Source organism: Stegodyphus dumicola, chromosome 1, assembly GCF_044657685.1.
Source record: "Stegodyphus dumicola isolate Sdum_Otavi_A_Nest chromosome 1, ASM4465768v1".
NCBI lineage: Eukaryota > Metazoa > Arthropoda > Arachnida > Araneae > Eresidae > Stegodyphus > Stegodyphus dumicola.
The window spans coordinates 17761817-17781547 of record NC_140768.1 but is presented as its reverse complement, the minus strand read 5'-3'; the positions used below and the strand labels follow the sequence as shown (position 1 = coordinate 17781547).

Sequence of the window (19731 nt, the reverse complement as noted above, 5' to 3'; positions counted from 1 at the left end):
ATATATATATATATATATTTAGCATATAAGCGTTTTACGTTATCTTAAAAATTTTTTAAATCGCAAAAAGTATCAGAAGGAAATGATGGAGTAGGAAAATTTTGCAAAGTCGCAGACACACAAATTTTGGTAGAATAGGTTTTTCAAAAGTAGCAAATTTGAGAAAAAACTCAGGATCTAGAAGAACTGCTGAAGCACTGACGGCTGTCGTTACAAGAGACAAACAAACATGAATAAGCCTATTCACAACTTCCAATATCCCTCTTGGCTCGTGGACAAAAATAATTTCTTACAGACAGAGAAAGAATCAAGCTCAGATGCGAAAGAAAGGCAAGTAGAAAAAAGGCAATTTTATTTGAGAGAAAAATAATTTTGTAGCATTGGATACGAAATTGTTTAAAGCCAGGTAAAAAAGTGGGTTAAAAAAAAGGCCCGGACTATATAGAAAAATATTTATTGGCCTAAGTAAGAGAAGCCTGAAGTAAACCGAGGAGAGATTTTAGATTTTCCAGTACGCAAAATCTAAAATCTCTCCTCGGTTACAGTTATGGATATAATGAATAATTTTTCCTCATAATGCAGAAACTATTCCTCTTGCAATTTTTTGTGTGGCATTATTACTTTAATTTGCACAAATAAATGGATGTAAATGTTTTTTTTCCCGCGGATCTTCAATTTTACATCGAAGTTGCAAAATTAAAATCACGGAATTGAATATACGCATAGTCATATTTTTGTTAAAAATATGAACTAATATTACCCATCGCTTGACAAGCTTTGGAACGAAGAGATATGGAACACAGAAGAATTTATGTAATTTCAGTAAGTATTTTTATCCAGTTTTTTTAAAGAATTGCCAATCGACCAGTGGCTGACCGAGTAACACAATTAAGCACTGTCAATTAGCTGGGATCAAATCTGGATGAATTTTCTGGTTGCATAAGTATTTTCGGGGTTTCCACAAAGGTACACAACACTCGTATGTTTTGCCTTAATCGACTAATCTAATACACTATTGAAAATTTGCTTTCAGGTCATGTTTGCTCGTAATATTGTGCTTTTGAACAAGTATAAGAACTTGATTATTTTAGTGCCATGCTTCAGGTAGCTAGAACGTAAAATTTGGTATAAAAACCAATTTTTGACCACTTTGCTTTGAGTTATATTTTAAATACCCAAGTGCTTGATTTATATGTAATTCCCCCAAAGAAAATCATTGGCATGCCTTCTACCAACATATAAATTACCAATTTGCACACGTTAAACTTGTGCAGCTAGTTAGCTTAGACAGCTTGTGTTGTCTTAGCTTGTGCAGTATACCAATTTGCACAAGCTTCGAACCATCTCCATCTTAAGTCTTCTCTTTAATTTGGTTATTTTCAAATGCCAATTTAATATTTAACTATTACCATGTTTGAATTACAAAATGTAGCCAGCAGAAATTTCTTGCAGATGCAAACTTTTAGACTTCAGACGGAAATTTGTTTTTGCTTTGCTTCATTGTTATTATGGTTTATGCATGTTTTGGTAAATATTTATTAAATGAAATTTAAAATTTAGTTAAATGTTCGTTTTGTTAACAAGATTTGTTATTTCTTTAAGAACAAATTCTGCCTATCTGCAATTTGTCTGCAGTTCTCCAATCTGAGTTTGAGCCTACTGAAGTAGCATTCAATAATCTTTGAAATCTCCAGCTTTACGCTTTACCATGGATTCATTTGCAAAGACCGTTTTTAGTAGATACCTTTACAGGAGTCAACATTGATGAATGCATTAATTCCACAGACTGTTTACAGCTTCAGGCAATGATGAAAGTGCTACAGTCAATACCTCAAACACACGTGATAGTCTATAAAATATTACATTGACTTTCAACCTTTTTATCAGAAAAGCCAAACGCAATTTCGCATATATGCGATTTCTTAATTTGTAGACTCATTAGGTTATTGTTAAAGCAGCCGTGATGAAAAGTGAGCAACGCCCTCGCCGGGAATCGAACCACGGATCTCTGGAATACACGCCCAGCGTGCAGACCATTACACTACGAAGGCATGCAAAGAAGGCGGATGAAATACCTTATATACTCCCACTTTTAAAGGGCGACTGGGGTTTTTAGGGGACCCAATCGCCAAATCCTGGGTGTGGAGAATCATCATCCACCACCCTTTTAGTTCGGGCGCTACTGTAGAGTCATTAGGTTATTTTTAAAGGAGTGATGAAAAATGAGCAATGCCCATGCCGGGAATCGAACCATGGACCTTTGGAATACGCGTCCAGCGTGCTGACCACTACATACAAAGGCATGCTAAGAAGGCAGGTGACAGGTGATGGAGGACGGGGACGCCTGATGTTTAACAGAGGTAAGCAGGCATGTGTCCCACGCCCTCCCCTACCTAGAGGCAACAACTCCCTGGAGCCGCAAGAAGCCCGCCCCGGGAGTTTATTGAGATATTAAAATGAGTTTGTTCACGAGGCCAAACAGGGGTGTCTTAAGTGTACAATGGATACTTGGTAGACGTACGATTTCGCATCTTAATGGTAAGTCATACATGCAGCTTAAGCATACACATTTGAAATACATGACAAATTAAATATACATAGAGTAAACACAGTTCAACACAAAATAGACAAAACATAACAGTACACGATACAAAGTACACACAATACGACATTAAAAAACATAAAACATATATAAACATTACGTTAAACACACACATTACATTAAACACGTAAAATTACTTATATAAGAAAACGAAAAATGCATGAGAGCACGGGAGAATCAAAACGCACTATGTTTAACATGAACGCACCTACGCACATTACCTTCAACATGCGGAACAAAACGCAATGCGTTAGTCATACATGGGCAGTAGATATTTACATTGATGTTGATGCTTATTCGTACAGGAAGTTAAATTGTATTACAGTATTCATACATTGTGTTCACAGTTATGCATGCGCAGGGTAAATAACAGTTATACATGCACTGTTATGCATGCGCAGTTATACAGTTATATAATATTGAAAGGTACTTTAATATTGAAAGGTTAGGACTTTTTTCATTTTTCATAGTAGCTTGATCGCCCGCTAGCTTGAAGAATTACGACTTTTTTAACAAATTACTGTTTTTTCCTTTTTCTCATGCTTTAATGGCCAAGTTTTTATAGTTTTAGCTGAATTTGCCATTTTCACTTCGAAAAAATTTTTTCCATCCTTACAAGCCAAGCGCCATTTTTTGAGATCTTTTCACGGTTTCCGAGGTTTCCGGCCCCCTCCGATAATAGGAGACGAGTTACAGATAACGAAAATCACTTCGCATTGGCTAAACGCCCACTACACTTCGCTCCCCCCTACGTACGTCATCCAAAATAAGACGCTAGAAGTTAGCAGCCATTTTTCTGCATGTTTTCAGAGGGACAGCTTTACATCGCCAAAGGTCAGTTTTTTGTTTCTTTTGTTACAACTTTTTCTTGGTCTTAGCAAGACCCACTGAGTTTGTTCTTTTCTCAATTTTTTATTTTATATTGATTATTAACTACAGGTTTTCTTACAGTTTTATAAAATCTATTTTTTAAAAAATAAATTTGTTAATCTTTAAGCTTGCAGGCCCAGCCCGAATGTATTTGTATTTTTAGGACTAATAGCTCATCGCTATTTATTTTCGTTTTGATTTTAATTTTAGACTAGATTTAAAAAGTTTGATTTTGATTAACATATTTTAACACCTTAATGTGTCATTCTGAGCGGACGCGTCGGGAAATTGGAACAGAGAATTGAGACTATTAAAATTTCCAAGACACTTTGTCAAAAAAAATTTTTTTAGCGAAAAAGTTTCAATTGTCTGTTTCGGCGAAACGCGTAATGGGGTTAGCTTCATTCGACGTTCAAATAAATGAAATTTCCCTTGAAAAGCCTGTTTGGATGTCGAATTGGGCTAATTTACCATTTTCCGCTTACTTTTTAACTTTTTCTGTTTTTTAATTTTATTGTATTTATGTTTTACATGTCTAATGATTTGCTTTTCATGTGTATTAATTTTTGAAAACGTCTTAAACCTTTTGGAGCAGCAGCTCTTGGTAACTTTTAGGCGAGCTTTCTACAATTTTTATTTTTTACTTATTTTGCAGCATATTGCGCAAGATGTTTTCTTGACCAAAATTGGTTTTTCAAAATTTGTTATTACTGCTTTGCTTGATAAATTGAAAGGTACTGTTATACGTGCGTATTTTTTTTTGGCATGTTGTGACCAAAAATAAGCATATTTTTATGCACAATTTTGAATTCAAATAGATTACATGAATTCGAACCAACAGTCAAAACTGTTTCAAGTATTGCATTTATTAATTTAATATAATTGTTAATAACGGCGAAAATAAGACATTTTTACTTAAAGTTGGCTTTTTTCTGACGACAGCGCAAAACCAAAAAGAACACTTAACAGGAGATGGGGAAAAAAAAAAAAAAAAAAAAAACGTGTTTGTTAAATGCTTACATTTTTTATTTCTTTTCAAAATTCAACTCTCATATGATATATTTTAAAACATGAGATAACCAGAATCCAATATCCCAATCGGAACAAAAATATCTTTTTTTAGTCCAAAGAGGCAATTTGCCAAAAGGTCTATTAATTTCGTTTTGGCATTTTACGTCGATTCATGATAAGCGTTGTTTCACTTTTCAGATTGTTGCCCCCAAATATTATCGGCTTGTATTAAATTTAAAGAAATTAAATAATTAAGAATCCGCGTGAATGCATGTATGTTTCTCGCATTGTGATAAAACAACGGTACCTACGGTCATCAAAATTTGAATAACGTAATCTTGCATAGAATATGGGCATATATGGAAGCCCTAATTTGAATTTGAAATTTGTTTTATTATCGATTTCATATTTCGCAACACTTCAATGAATGTTTGATTAACAAACTCAACGATTTCAAAAAGAGCAATGGCAAAACTGTACGGAAAATAAAACAAAACATTTTCATCTTCAGCGCGCGAGACTTTGTATCGAAAATTCTAAAGATACGCTCATTTTAAAACTATTTAGCGATATCACTGTTGAACTGAATTTAATGGTTTAAGTACGAAGAGCATGATATTTATTAAATAAAGGTAACACACAAAATGTTAAAAAAAAAGCCCCTTTGGACGTAATTTAAAATCCGAAACCTTTCAGATTTTCTTTTTTTCTGGCGCATTTTCCGCTATCATTCCTTTTCGAGCCTAATCGCCTAAAGGGAGCCAAAACGAAAAGCAGTAAAAACCTGTCCTCGAACTGGTTTTACAGTCCAGTCTGTCCTGGATTACCTCAGAGATTTATTAGAAACAAAGTAAAAAAATGGAAAAAGCCTGGCAAAACAGTGGATTGGTGTAGGAAAAATATTGCTCGAGTGGTGTGAGAGCAAATCAGAAAGGTCCCCTTTCGTGGCACACAAACGGTGCTCGGGGAAAACTGTTAAGAGGTTAATCCAATCAATGGACCAAGGAGTCATAAAAGCATTCAAAGCCTGTTATATCGGGCATGTATGCATCTCTGCATATAAAGCATTAGACGAAGGAAAGCACGGCACACAAATAGCATTCTTGAAGAAATTTAACATAAGACGCTGAGGAGGAACAAGTGAATTCATAAACAGTGACTGCTGACATCAGCGCTTCAGAAGTTGTCATCAATTTTAAAGGATTTCCATCGATTGAAAATGCAGCCTAGGAAATCGTACAAATTGCAAAAGCAATTCCCCCCCCCATGTGGGGAAATGAAGAGGCAAAAGCCCTGGCAAAGAAGGATGCCGAGGAAGCTCTGGCTACTTCTAATTGTCTGACTTACCTTGAGCTGTATTCTTCCAGAAAACATGCTGATAAAATGACTTGGCTTGTGTCTCCGGCACACTCTTGATACCGGGTTGAATCCGTTGGTGGATCCCTCGCTATGAACTATGACAGATGCACCCAGACAGCACTCTCCCGCTTTCTTAGTGGCCATTTAAGAAGCCTTGCCTTCCAGAGAGGTCACAAAACACACCCGATTTGTCAGAAATGTAACAATGAGGCAGGCTTCTCCAGCACACATTCTTAGGTGTCTGGGTTTGTCCTACAACGACCTGGTTATGTTTCCTATGCTAGTCTGTGATTTTTTGAATTGAATAAACTCATGGATCTCGTCTAGCAGAAGCTGGACTTGAGGATTAGCAACAATAACAACAGCACAAAAGCAATAGATGGCGAAGGAATTTTACATATGCAAGAAAGAGAAATTAAAGATTTAGCCGAGAATGACGATCATGAAATGAAAAGAATTGCATGATCTTATAACAACTAGCCGATGATGAAAGCAGAGATAGTGAAAAAGGTAAAGAACCCATTTAATGTACAAAAAGTTAACATGAATAGTTAAAACGAATACAGGAACTGTTTAATTTAATGGAGATTGATCCAAATGAAGATAGGAAAGAACACTTTGTAAGGCGTATTGAACAACTTTGCATTCTTTTATTGTGAAATATTTAATGAGCTGTGTCTTACTTGGTCCCAAGCAAAATACACCAGCTATTTAAAACAATATATATAATTGTATCACGCACCTACATTTTCAGCAGTAACAGAAATCATTTCAATTAACATTTGCTTCGTTTTTCTCTTTTAATTATCATAATATTTAGGTTTGCTATAAGTTATACATACTTTCTTAATCTGGACTATTAGATAAGATAATCCGTTTTTCCATAGACAGTTAACTTTGCGCAATGTGATTCTTCCGTGCAACGACTTAATGACGTAACGCTGGCATTCGGCAATGATTTACCGTTTGACACTTTAATTATAATATACCGGATACATACTGTTAACCTGGAATAGTTAAACTTATTAACTTTTGAACCAAGTTATTGGAACAAAATGCAGATGTTTACTGGACGCCCTTAATAAAAATCTAAACAGTATTATTATTACAAAAAGATGCGCCGTAGGAATTAAATGACAAACAAAAAATTAGTGACAAAAATTAGAAGAAAAAAAGGGTAAAATAAAACCCGAAAGCTTTCAGATTTTATATTACTCACAAAGGTTTTTTTTTTTTTTTTTTTTTTTTTTTTTTTTTTTTTCCCATTTACACACACATACAAGTTTCGAGAGCAGTTGGGCTAACGCCCCTTTGGACTAAAATATTTAAAAACAGCATGTCTTTAGAATTTCCGATGGACAGTCTCGCGCGCTGGAGATAAATATGCTTCTTTCCGTACAGTGTTGCCACAGCTCGCTTTGAAATCGTTGAGTTTGTTAATGAAAAATTCGTCAAAGTTTTACAAAATAAGAAATGGACAATAAAGCAAATTTGGGCTTCCGTGTGCCATATACGGGTGGAAGCTTACAAAATATGAATTCGATAATAAAACAAATTCCAAATTTCAAATTCTGGCTTCCAGATGCCCATATTCGCAGAAGGATTACGTTATTAAAAACCTGATGGCTCTAGGTATCGTTGTTTTTTCGAGAGAGACTTACATACATTCATGAATATTCTTCATTATTTAATTTCATTAAATAATTAATTTCATTATTTAAATTATTTATTCATTATTTATTGAAATTAAATAATTTCATTATTTAATTTCATTAAGTATAATTTGGTGGCAACAATCTGAAAAGTAAAACGGACATTTATAGTGAACCAACGCAAAATACCGTTTCGAGAATAATAGGCCTTCTGGGATAATGCCCCTTTGGGCCAATAAGTAAAACAAGCAGTATTGTACTACTAAAGGTTCTGAAGAAGCAGGTTTTATCCGACCTTAAATTTTTTTAATTCGGTTTTTATCGCTTTTTGTTTTTTATATTCTTAAAACCTAGAATTTTTGTAAATTCAAGTCCAAATCTTTACTGACACGCGGAGAATTTTCTTATGAGTACTGTTTCTTGATTTTTCATATTTAGAAATGTAAAAATGTTGTGTTGCTCTCGATCTCAACAGATGAGAAAAATTAAGTATTCATACATACTCTAGGCTGGTCTCATTTCCTTTTCCTGCGAAGGAAATGTAATATTCAATCTCCATTAATCTTGCGGAAACAATGCTTTATTCACACATCCAATGAATTATGAAAACGCAAACAGTTTCCACTCAAGGCAAAGAACTACCAGCTCGCTCAGTGGGACTGTTGATGATTAATTACCAATTTCAGAAACGAAAACCTTATAAAGAAGTGGAAACTTTCCAGCTCTGAAAAAGATGAACTAGCAGTTGTCAGGGTAAGGGTTTCTCGCTGAGGTGAAAGCAAAGCTAAATCTGTCAAATTAAAGTTCATTTTTACAATTTTTAAATACAGCGGAAACTTAGGCGTAGCGAATTTTTATTGTTTTGATACTGTTTTAGTTCTTCAATGATGTAAAAATATAATATAAAAGTCAAAACAACGGCCGAGAGGTAAAGTCGCTGAACACTGGTAGTTCGGTCCGAGGTTCGAATCCCGCGAACGGGCTGGCTACATGGGCGTTTCGTGATTTGCCCATGTGTAACGTGTATACGAGCCAGTTCCCTTAGAAAGTCTTCCATGAAGGCATCTCTCCTTAGGCAGATATCCCTAGTGTGCTTTGCCATAATTAAATAAACCAAACCAAACCAAAACCGGGAAGCCGTCTGTGGTTTTTTTTATTTCAACATCGTAAACAAACCTAACATTCGTTTTTAAGAAGAGAAGCTCCCTCTAACTTTGATACCGAAAATCGTTTGGGGTATTTTTCAACACAGTTTTCGGCACTCATATGCCTTCCAGTAATTTCGAGAAGTACTAGAGATTTCTTGGCGGCCGGGCGGAAAACTACATAAAACCGAAGAGACCATCAGTTTGGGAGAGGTAGTTGTTAGTCCAGAGCGACTTCGGGGAGTTGAGATATCCGTGAAAGCTTCGCCTTTTATATGTGCTTTGCACTGCGTTGTGTTTACCGCTGTTAGTAGTCTGAAGCGCAACTACTGATTGTACTGTACTGTGCAGAGCTGTACGAGTATTTTTGTGGCAAGTTCCAGAACTGTGAGTTGTTTCTTTTAATTAAAATAAATTTTATCAAGCTATCATCGGTTCTGTGTGCATTCAATCTATTACGAATCCGCGTCCAGGCAACCCATTTTACAGAATTTCAATTCTCTAGCATAATTTTGTATTAGTAAAATTCAGCATACAAAATATCTAAATTGATGGAACTTAGGATTTTTGCCCTAATGTCATCACAAGGAAACAGATAAATGTCCTTCTTTCCTATTGCATTCTAAACAATACTCATTCTGAAGAGAATAGTGTGTTATATACATTACAATAATAACGCACTTTTTAAGGTACAAGTATAAGGAAAACATTTCTCCCACAAGAATATTCCTTTAAATTCTATGATTGAAATGATTAAAAATCTTATTAAAACTATAACAGTTTAAACCGAAAACTTGCAAATTGAACATTGTCCTTTTTTTTAACATTGTTTATGAAAGATTTTCCAAAGAAACACGGATCGCGTTTTACATTATATACAGTGTCTCACAAAAGTCATGGGACACTTGTGCTTTACAAAAGGAAACTGTAGTAAAATAAATTAAAGTAACATGTAAAAATGTTTTGTGGCTGTGTTTCATACTTAAATTTAGTAACAATTATTACATAACATACATTTTCTCAAAATATTAAAATATTAATTTAATAAAGATACAATTGTTGAGAACGGAGCAAAAAATGGCTCACATAAGTGATGAGACATTTACTTTTCCATCACATATTTATCCAAACATTTTACTTTTTAAAAGGTTTTAATATTTTGTTGGATTTCCTTTTACTTTTAAAACATGATTTAATCTTCTTGGGATGGATTCGACTAATTTGTTTTGTGATTTCTGGAGGGATTTTACTCCATTCTTCTTGAAGCACCTATTTTAATTGTTGTTTTGAAGAAATGGTGTGTTTGCGAATTCTTGATTCCAATTCTTGCCAAATATTCTCTATGGGATTTAAGTCTGGAGATTGTGGTGGTGTTTTTATTATTTCAGGATAGTTATACAGCAGCCAGAGTCTAACGTTCAAAGCAATGTGCTTGGGGTCATTGTCTTGGCAGAACTTAAAATCGTTATGAAGGTTCAATTTTCGTGCTGAAGATTTTAAATTTTGATTTAAAATGTCAGTATACTTGTACTGATCCATTATACTGTCAATAAAAACAAGATTACCAACTTCATCGGACGGCATACACCCCCATACCATAACTCCTCCTTGCGAAATTCTTCCCTGGGCTTTCTCCACACCAAGACTATACCGTCAGAACCAAATATATTAAATTTACTCTCATCAGCAAATATAACTTCATTCCAGTAATCAGAATTCCTATTTATGCTAGATTTTGCGAAAGCCAGTCTGAGTTTTCTATTCTTTTCACTTACGAAGAATTTTTTCCTGTCTGCTCTACCGTGATATCCAGCAGATCGAATTACTCTTCTAATAGTCTCAGGGTTAACAATTACTCCATATAATGCTTGTAAATCAGCAGCAACTTTAGGAGCACTCATTCTTGGATTTTTTTTAACATTTCGAACAATAATTCGCTTTATTCCATTGGATAGTTTTGATGGTCGGCCAGGTCTTTTTTTATCCTGAATCATATGATTCTTTTTATATCATTTAATGATATTGAAGACTGTTGAATAACGCAAGTTAACTGTTTCAGCAGTTTCTCTAATAGATTTTCCACGTTCAATATGCAAATTAATAACTAATTTTCGAATTTCAGACAAAGTTTCTTTTCGTTTAGCATTCATGGCTGCACAGAGATAAAATACACAAAAATTCCAAAACAAACTGGAGAGAAATACTGCAAACGATTTTATAAATTATTGCCAATTGTTTTTGAGTAAAAATAAAAACCCCAAAAATATTTTTATTGTAGTACGTAGTAGTATCTAATGGTGTCCTATCACTTATGTGAGCCATTTTTTGCTCCGTTCTAAACAATTGTACTTTTATTAAATTAATATTTTAATATTTTGAAAAAATGTATGTTATTTAATAATTGTTACTAAATTTAAGTATGAAACACACCCACAAAAATTGTTTACATGTTTTTTTAATTTATTTTATTACAGTTTCTTTTTGTAAAGCACAAGTGTCCCATCACTTTTGTGAGACACTGTATGCAAGAAACCTCGAAAGCTTTTATATAAGTTCAACAGTTATTAATATCTAAGAATTTTTCAATCAGAATTAAAGGAATTCTAAAAAATTTCAAGTATGAATATTTGCAGTTTTTTAAACTGCTGATTTTTCTATTTATCATTTTAACCCGTTACCATTTTGATTTTACCATTCAGTTGCCAACATAACACATAAATTCTGCTTGACTTCCTGACTAAAGAAATATGCTGATAAGATATGAAACAGGATTTCGCGCATAAATTATGAGTTATGTTTTGCAATGAACTGATATCCAAAGTCAATAAGTGAAGTAGTCTTGTGTTTGTGAAGTTTAATACAAGAACTGAAACGAAATTATTGATCTCCAGTCTCAAATCCTCTAGTTTTTCTCAGATGTTGCCATCGCTGTCATCAGTTGTTAAGAAATAGATATCATCTTTTCTCGAGATAGTAGAAATTGCATATCGCATGCAGTGGCAAAACATTCATCAATTTAAATTGCTGGAAAATTAATCTGTATAAAATTAAGACTTGCAGGTTTACCTGAAATTTGGAGTTTTTAAGATAATAGAAAAAATGTCGCATTTGTATAAAGTATTTAAATGGGAAATAATGGTATTAAAAGAAACATCTTCTAATTTGCCTAAAGCTCTTTTACTAACGTTTTCAGTAATATAGATATCTATAGTTTTAGCAAACACGAGACAAAATAGCAAGAGACAAAGCAAATTAGCTATTACATTCATATCATTGTTTAAATACTAAATTCATACACAATAAGTAGATTAGCTCAGAGAAGATGAATTAGTTGTAGTTACAAAGAAGATAAATTGATGAACACCAAAATTTGACAAGGAATACTATTGGGGTGAGATTTGCATTATTTTAATTTTATTGTACATTTCGTAAAGTAACTTTTTTTTATTATTTATTTATTTTGGAGGAATCTAACACTTAGCTTTTAATATTAAAACAGTATGGGATTTTTAAATTAATTTTCTTATTTTATTGAAATGATAAACAGCAAGTTTCCAACTCACAGCCCATAAGAAGTAAAATTAATAAAAGTTTGAGCATTACCATAATTTTAAAAAGTTTAAAAGGTAAATAATTCTCTACCCGAAGTACGTAATATATGGCGTTAGAAATATACTTTGTTAATTATAATATTTCTACAAATATTCGTACAATAGAGAGTTTTCTTATCAATATCATTAAAGATGAAAAAAGAGGTAAATAAAAGGCATTCCTATCATAGTTCCTAGCGGTGTAGTATAGCAGATGTAGTTAGCAAATAAAAAGTTTCTGGCTCGAATATTATCAACAGGAAAAGCAGTTTATTTTTGATATTTTGTGATACTTTTCTCCTATGTGGACCGGATTCACAAATGTTTGCATATAGGTATGTACGTATGTATTTATGCATGCTTTCATGTATGTATGTATACCTTGCACACACACACAAAAAAAAGGGGACAATTCTGTATCTTCCGTTCTACTAGGCCGATTGATGAAATTTAACTTGCATTTTTTATGTCTCGAAAGCGCGACTTTAAATATATATATATATATTAGATATAGCATTGTCCTAATATAGGTATTTGACATAAAATCGGACCTTTTTCTGAAATGGCGTACCGATCGTTTTGGATATTGCGATTCCACGATTCGAATTACGTCTACATATTAAATTTTGTAAAATTCGTTTCGAAACCTGCAAAGAAATTTCGAAATTTATCTTGGCGCACTCCTTATAGTTTGTACCAATAGTAGTCCTTATAGTTGTACTTGCGAAATTCTTAATTTATGGTAAGCGATTTTCCTTTCCATTTTACTGTACACGAACGAAATAAAAGATGCGTCATTCATTCTTTCAAATAATTTTTAACAAAGTGCATAAACCAGATTTGGCATTGTTATCGCTTATGACAAATATGTCAAATTTTAAAACGCGCCAATATATGAATTCATATATATCTTCGGAAATTTTAAATAAAAAATTATAATTTTTTTGCATGTGTACCTAGAAATACATCTATTTTAAAATGATGGCAAAAATTTCATAGGTTATAATTTAAAATGTTTTTATGAAACATTTATAAAATTAAAAAATTACTAAAAATTAAAAATTTTAAAAAGAAATCAGAAAATAGCTGCGAATTAATTTTGATTGACTCTGATTTAAGAACTGTGAAAGAAGGAATCCAGTAAGTTTAATAAAAAAAAAGGAGATATTAATAAATATAGACCATCAATTCAATTAACAACACTCAGGAGCTAAAATTTTGAAAGCTAATCTTGAAACTTACATATACACAAGTGGTTTGCTTCCAAAATGGCATTGTCTCTGAATCTCGGCATGTGTTTGGCTTCTCTTTCACAGTCGCCAAAAAGCTTGGCATGTGCATAATGGAAAAGTAGCAATGCAAATTATCCTATAGAGGCTGTTCGCACATTTTTTAGACGATTTTGGTAAGCGGTAATAAAAAATCGTTTGCTGCAAAAGAAGTAATTTCAATTGTAATGTGTTTTTAAAAAGTCAAAATTATCATCTGTGGCTTGAAAGTTTTGTTTTTATTAAAAATGGCGAATTTAACAAAAAAGTGGTTCGAAGGCTACATTGACGCACTTTCCGAAGAGAAATATGCATACTCCGTTATTCAAAAACGATGTGAGAGTCATAGTTTTGTGATATCTAAAGCGTCGGTAGTTAATATCATCAACAAGAAAGGACAAAAACGTCAATTAGAGCCTCAAGTGGGACAAAAATTCCAAACAAGTATCCAAGGAAAAAACGGACATCGTCGACTATTGCAAAAGTACGTTGTTTAATGTTAAAAGAAAATTCCCCTAGTCAAAGGACAGTTGCAAAATCATTAAAATGTTCGGTGTCCACCGTAAACAAAATGATAAACGTTGATTTAAATCTTAAGAAAGCGAATAAACGCAATGTACATCGTCTTCTTCCAAAGCATATCGCTCAAAGCAGGACACGCTGTAGAATTATATATGAGAAACACTTATCCAAAGAAAAATAGAAAACAATTGTCACAATAGATGAAGCATGGGTGTATTTAAATGCTTGTAACAAAAATAGAGCCATTTATTATCATAAAAGGGGAGACAAAAATTTAAGTACATGGTTCAAAGAATCGAAAGAAAGTTTTTCTAAGGGATTCATGATGAATGCTGGTTTTTCTTATAATGGCAAGTTAAAAATAAAGAGAGTGCAAAAAAATGTCAAGATTAACTCCAAATACTATCAGGAACATATTTTATCGCCAATGTTTCTGACTGAAATACCATCGCTTTACCCGCAGTGCCATCCTTCTGTGAGACTCCATCAGGACAAAGCTAGCAGTCACACATCAAAATCCACTGTAAATTTCCTGAAAGAAATGGAACAAAAAACTGGTATCAAGGCCATACCCTTCACTGATATCCCTACTCAATCTCCCGATGTGTCACCTATGGATTTTTGTGCTTTCGGACTTTTAAAAACTGCATTATCCAAACATTGTCCAAAAACCCTATCAGGACTCTGAAAAGCTGTTCGGGAGGAATGGGATAGAATACCTCTTCCGCCACTTCAAAAGGCATTATTATCCTGGAAATTGCGGTGTCAAAAGATAGTTCAGAATAAGGGATGTCAAACAGAACATTTAAAACACAATAATTTTATGTAATTTAGTTTTGTGAATACAATATACTTCGTCTAAAAAATGTGTGAACAGCCTCTGTATTCATAAAAAAAAAATTCATCTATTTTTTAAAATCATTATTTTTATTTCTCCAAGACATCGATCTGAACAGAAATGAAATCAAGGATGGCCTTTTGTATCCACATATTCGTCAGCATTAAAATCGGAAACACGTTTAATTTACTTCTTTCAACCCAGCTATTCTTCGGTACAGACCTCATCACGCGATGCTCTTTCATTCCTCTCTTATGACACGCCCCCCCCCAAAAAAAAACTGCATTGGCTTCTTTTTTTCCTAGCAAATTCAACTCATCCTCGCACACTGAAAATTCGAACATCGAAATTCAAGTCAGAACGCATAGATGTAACACACACAATTTTCGGTACTGATGAAATGTGCGATCTACCGCTTCTATCTATTTATTTTTTATATGGTGCCACTAAAATTGGTTATTGTTAGCCCAAAGGTGCGTTAGCTCGGTGGTGCTATTAGTCTTGAAATTGCATTTTGCGTCGAATTACTATAAACGGCTGTATCACTTTTTGAATTGTTGCCACCAAATGTTATCGCCCTGTATTATACTTAACGAAATTAAATAATGAAGAATCGGCATGAATGTAGGTATGTGAAACTGTGAAAAACAACGATACCTAGAACTATCAAATTTTGAATAACTTAGTCCTCCACCCAAATATAGGCACCTGGAAGCACGAATCTTGAATTTCGAATTTTTTATCGTCTATTTCATATTTTTTAAACATTAACGAATTTTTTATGCAGAAACTCAACGATTTCAAAGCGAACAGTGGCAACACACTGTACAGAATAAAATATTTTTATCTCCGGCGCGCGAGACTGTTTATCGGAAATTCTAAAGTTTTTAAATATTTATCCCAAAGGATCGTTAGCCCAAATGCTCTCAAAAGTGCATGTATGTGTAAATGAAAAAAATGCCCCCTTGGACATAATATAGAATCTGAAATCTTTCAGATTTTTGTTTTAATTATTTTCCCCCCTCCGTTTTATAGCACTTTCGAATAGCACTTGTTATCGATTTTTTTTGATTTTATGAAGCTTTATTGAATTATTGAACTAATAAAGTTTGGAATGCCATGTTATCTCACAGAAACGCCGTGGTTAAAGCAAGTGATATTTTTTGGCCATGCTGCATGACATTCGTAATGTGTATGACCGAACGACTCGTAGAAACGGCCCTTTTAAAACCCAGTAATGTTTAGTAAAATTGGAAGAATATAAATTTAAGGAAATTAAAAATTTAACAGGTTATTAGGTTAATTAATGGAATGAATTCCATTTAATCATTCTTAATCAATTGTATTTTCATATTTAAAAATAGCATTTTAGTGGAGAAATAAATAAATAACGAAAAGTGGTAGATAACATGCAACATTAGGTACCACATACATATGTACATACATGCATACACACATACATTTCTAGATCCGGTCCCGACAACAGACAAGTACCGATATTTAACAAGCTTCCCAGTGGTCTGGCAAAAATATACAATTCTCAATATGTAACAAAACATAAATACGTAGCTTCCATGAAGCGTTTTATCCGGTGCACGACAAATCAGGGTTTTCTATCTTCGATGACGATTTTATTCTATCAGCGTTATCTTAGCAATGAAGTGAATTGGAATTGACTTTTAGAATCCATTTAAATTCACAGATAAATACATATGAAAACTGGTAACCAGGATCAATGGAACTGAGATATTTTTCTTTCGGTCCTGTGTTCTATGTTCTTAATTGTTATTGTTATTTTTAAAAATGTCATATTATTAAACGTTTAAACAGTCCTTTTTACTTCCTTGTACGAAGTAAAAAGGAAGTATTGTAATCGCGAAAAGTTTCAGGCAACGTACTTTAACGAAAATATCCATTTTGACCGCTATCGAATGCAATTTAACGATGTTTTTGCGTGATATCTGTACGTAAGGGCAGAATAAAAGACTCGTTTCCTCCAAAAAAAATTATAAAACTGCTTTAAAATGAATTCTGAAGAGAATTTTTCGTGGCGTCTGTACGAACGCATGTACGTACGTACGTACCTTCGTGCGTACGTACGTATCTCGCATAACTCAAAAACGAGTAGCCTCAGAACGTTGAAATTTTGTATATAGGACTGCTATAACATGTAAATGTGCACCTCGTATTTTGGTTGCAATCGGCCGCACCAAACGTATATAAATATATTTATATATATATCCACTCTGTTACTCGGCTCAGTAATCTCAGTTTGTTTACTCTTATATGTTTGTAAATTGTACATTTTTTGCTTTAAAAATGATTGAATTATATTGTTCTTATCTTCCGGTTAAGGTTTCTATGCCTTTCGTAATTCTGGAAGCAATATTTGTACAATTATCAACAATTTAAAAGCTGTTTAAGTGTGGTTAAATTTTAAATAACATGGCGGACATATTTGTTTACATTTGAAACAGCAGAATTGTAGATTTGTTGCCAATCTGGAGAGACTAAGCTTCGCAACAACAAAAATAACGCCTTCATTTATTATTGCGAATTAAATCATGCTTAATCCTTTCTGGAATTTTTTCGAGGAAATAAGTGTTTGAGATTTACTTCGTAATTTTTAATACAGATATTTTGAGTTTTTATGTATTTTTGCCTTGTCGCGAATTGAGAACTGAATTAATTGAATGAGAAATACTCAATCGTCTGTGAAAAACTGTTTTTTTTTTTCTGTTTTGTTTCCTTAATTTCTTTCATACATCATTCTAGCTTTATTATAGTATTTGAATACAACATGTGGCAACGATAAGATAATTCTTCAAATGATATAAATTTTGTGCATTCAGAGTGTCGTTATAGTAAACAAATATAGTGAATTTTAAAGAGTGCATTTATTCTATTGTGGTTTATGCGCTGTCCACGAAGTAGATTTAATTCAATCCAATCAATTTAAACGAAATTCAAGAAAAAATGCATATAATTTAATATTCCGTACAAGGAAGTCATGTGGTGTACACATCAGATTTTTTTTAGCATGCTTGCACGAAATTATTGTAATCGCTTAAAGTTTTGAGTATCTTATTTCAATAAAAATATCCATTTTGATCGCTTTCGAATCCTTATAGCCTTATGATCCTTATGAATCCTTATATCCTTATTTCGTTCTAGCATGGCATTATAAGGTATTTTCTCCATCCTTTCTAAATGCCTTCATGGTGTAAATGCAGCCCACTCGGCGCATATTCGAGATATCCAGGATCGAGTCCTGGCGAGGGTATTGCTCATTTTTCATATTTCCTATTTCAAAAATAACTTAATGTCTCTACAGTGGCGCCCGAACTAAAAGATGATGGGGGATAATTCTTCACCACCAGGATTGGGCATTGGGTTCCCTAATCCCCAGTCACCCTTTAAAAGGGGGTATTTTTCTCCCTACTTTCTGCATGCCTTACGGTAGCACACTCGGCTTGTATTCGAGAGGTCCAGGTTCGAGTCCCGGCGAGGACATAGCACATTTTACACATCTCCTGCTTCAAAAATTCGTAATGACTCTACAACATCTGTACCTACGGACATAATAAGGAATACCTTTTACCAATTGTAAAATCGATTTAAAATGGATTCAGAAAAGATTTTTTTTTTTCGTAACGTCTGAACACGTACGTATCTGTCTCGCATAATTCAAAAAGAGTAGCCTTAGAATGCTGAAATTTCGTATATGCGATTGCTATAACTATAAGGTATTTTTTCAGCATTCTTAGCAAGCCTTCGTGGTGTAATGGCGAATTCGAGAGGTTCGAGGTTTGAGTCCTGGCGAAGGCATGGCTAACTTTTCATTTCTCCTGCTTCGAAATAGCCTAATCTCTCTACAGTGGCGCCCGAACTAAAAAATGATGGATGATTCTCCACCACAAGGATTTGGCGTCTGAATCCCCTATCCCCAGTCGCCCTTTAAAAGGGGGAAGTATATAAGATATTTCTCCAGTCATCTTAGCATGCCTTCGTGGTGTAATGGTGAGCACACTTGGCGCGTATTCGAGAGGTCCAAAGTTCGAGTTCCGGCCAGGGCATTGCTCCTTTTTCATGTTTCCTGCTTCAAAATAACTTAATGTGTGAACATAACATGTAGTTGGGCGCCTCGTTTTGGTCGCAAATTTCCGTATCAAAAGTACACCTTCTATGTTACCCAGCTCGGTGAGCCCAGTTTTTTTTATTCTTATATGTCAGTAAATTGTGCATTTTTTGTTTTAAAAAAAATGTTAAAAAATACTGTTTTTATATTTTGGTTACGGTTTTTATACGTTTAGTTCAACTTGTAGAGACATTAGGTTTATTTTTGGAAGCAGGAAAGATGAAAAATAGCAAACGCCTTCGCCGGGAATCCAACGAAGCACCTCTGGATACCGGCCCAGCGTACAGAACCACTACACCACCGAGGCACGTTAGAAAAGTGGGAGAAATACCTTATATGCTCCCCCTTTTAAAGGGCGTCTGGTGTTTTTAGGGGACCCAATTGCCAAATCCTGGGTGGGGAGAACGATCATCCACCACCCTTTTAGTTCCGGCGCCACTGTAGAGACATTAGTTATATTTTTGGAAGCATTAAAGATGAAAAATAGCAAACGCCTTCGCCGGGATTCGAACCATGGACCTCTCAGCGTGCAGAACCACTACACCATAAAGGCACGCTAAGAAGGCGGGAGAAATACCTTATAAACTACATGCAGTAACTTTAGAATTATCAGCAGTTTAAAAGTTGTTAAAGCTTTGCTAAACCTCCCGAGGTCGTCATTTGTTTGCATTTGAAATTTTTAGTGGAATAGTGAATTAAGTCAGTTTGTAAACCAACTTAAGTGGCTTTTTGCCGA

The 19731-nt window shown here is 33.9% G+C and overlaps 1 protein-coding gene across 1 annotated transcript in view; it reads left to right on the top strand.

Moving 5' to 3' along the window:
* Positions 1-3354: 3354 nt before the first annotated feature.
* Positions 3355-19731, top strand: part of LOC118181630 (uncharacterized) — a 35476-nt gene continuing 19099 nt past the window's right edge. Inside the window, exon 1 of the mRNA XM_035350795.2 lies at positions 3355-3436. The gene's annotated coding sequence lies outside the window, so the exon portion shown is untranslated. The remainder of the gene's footprint in view (positions 3437-19731) is intronic.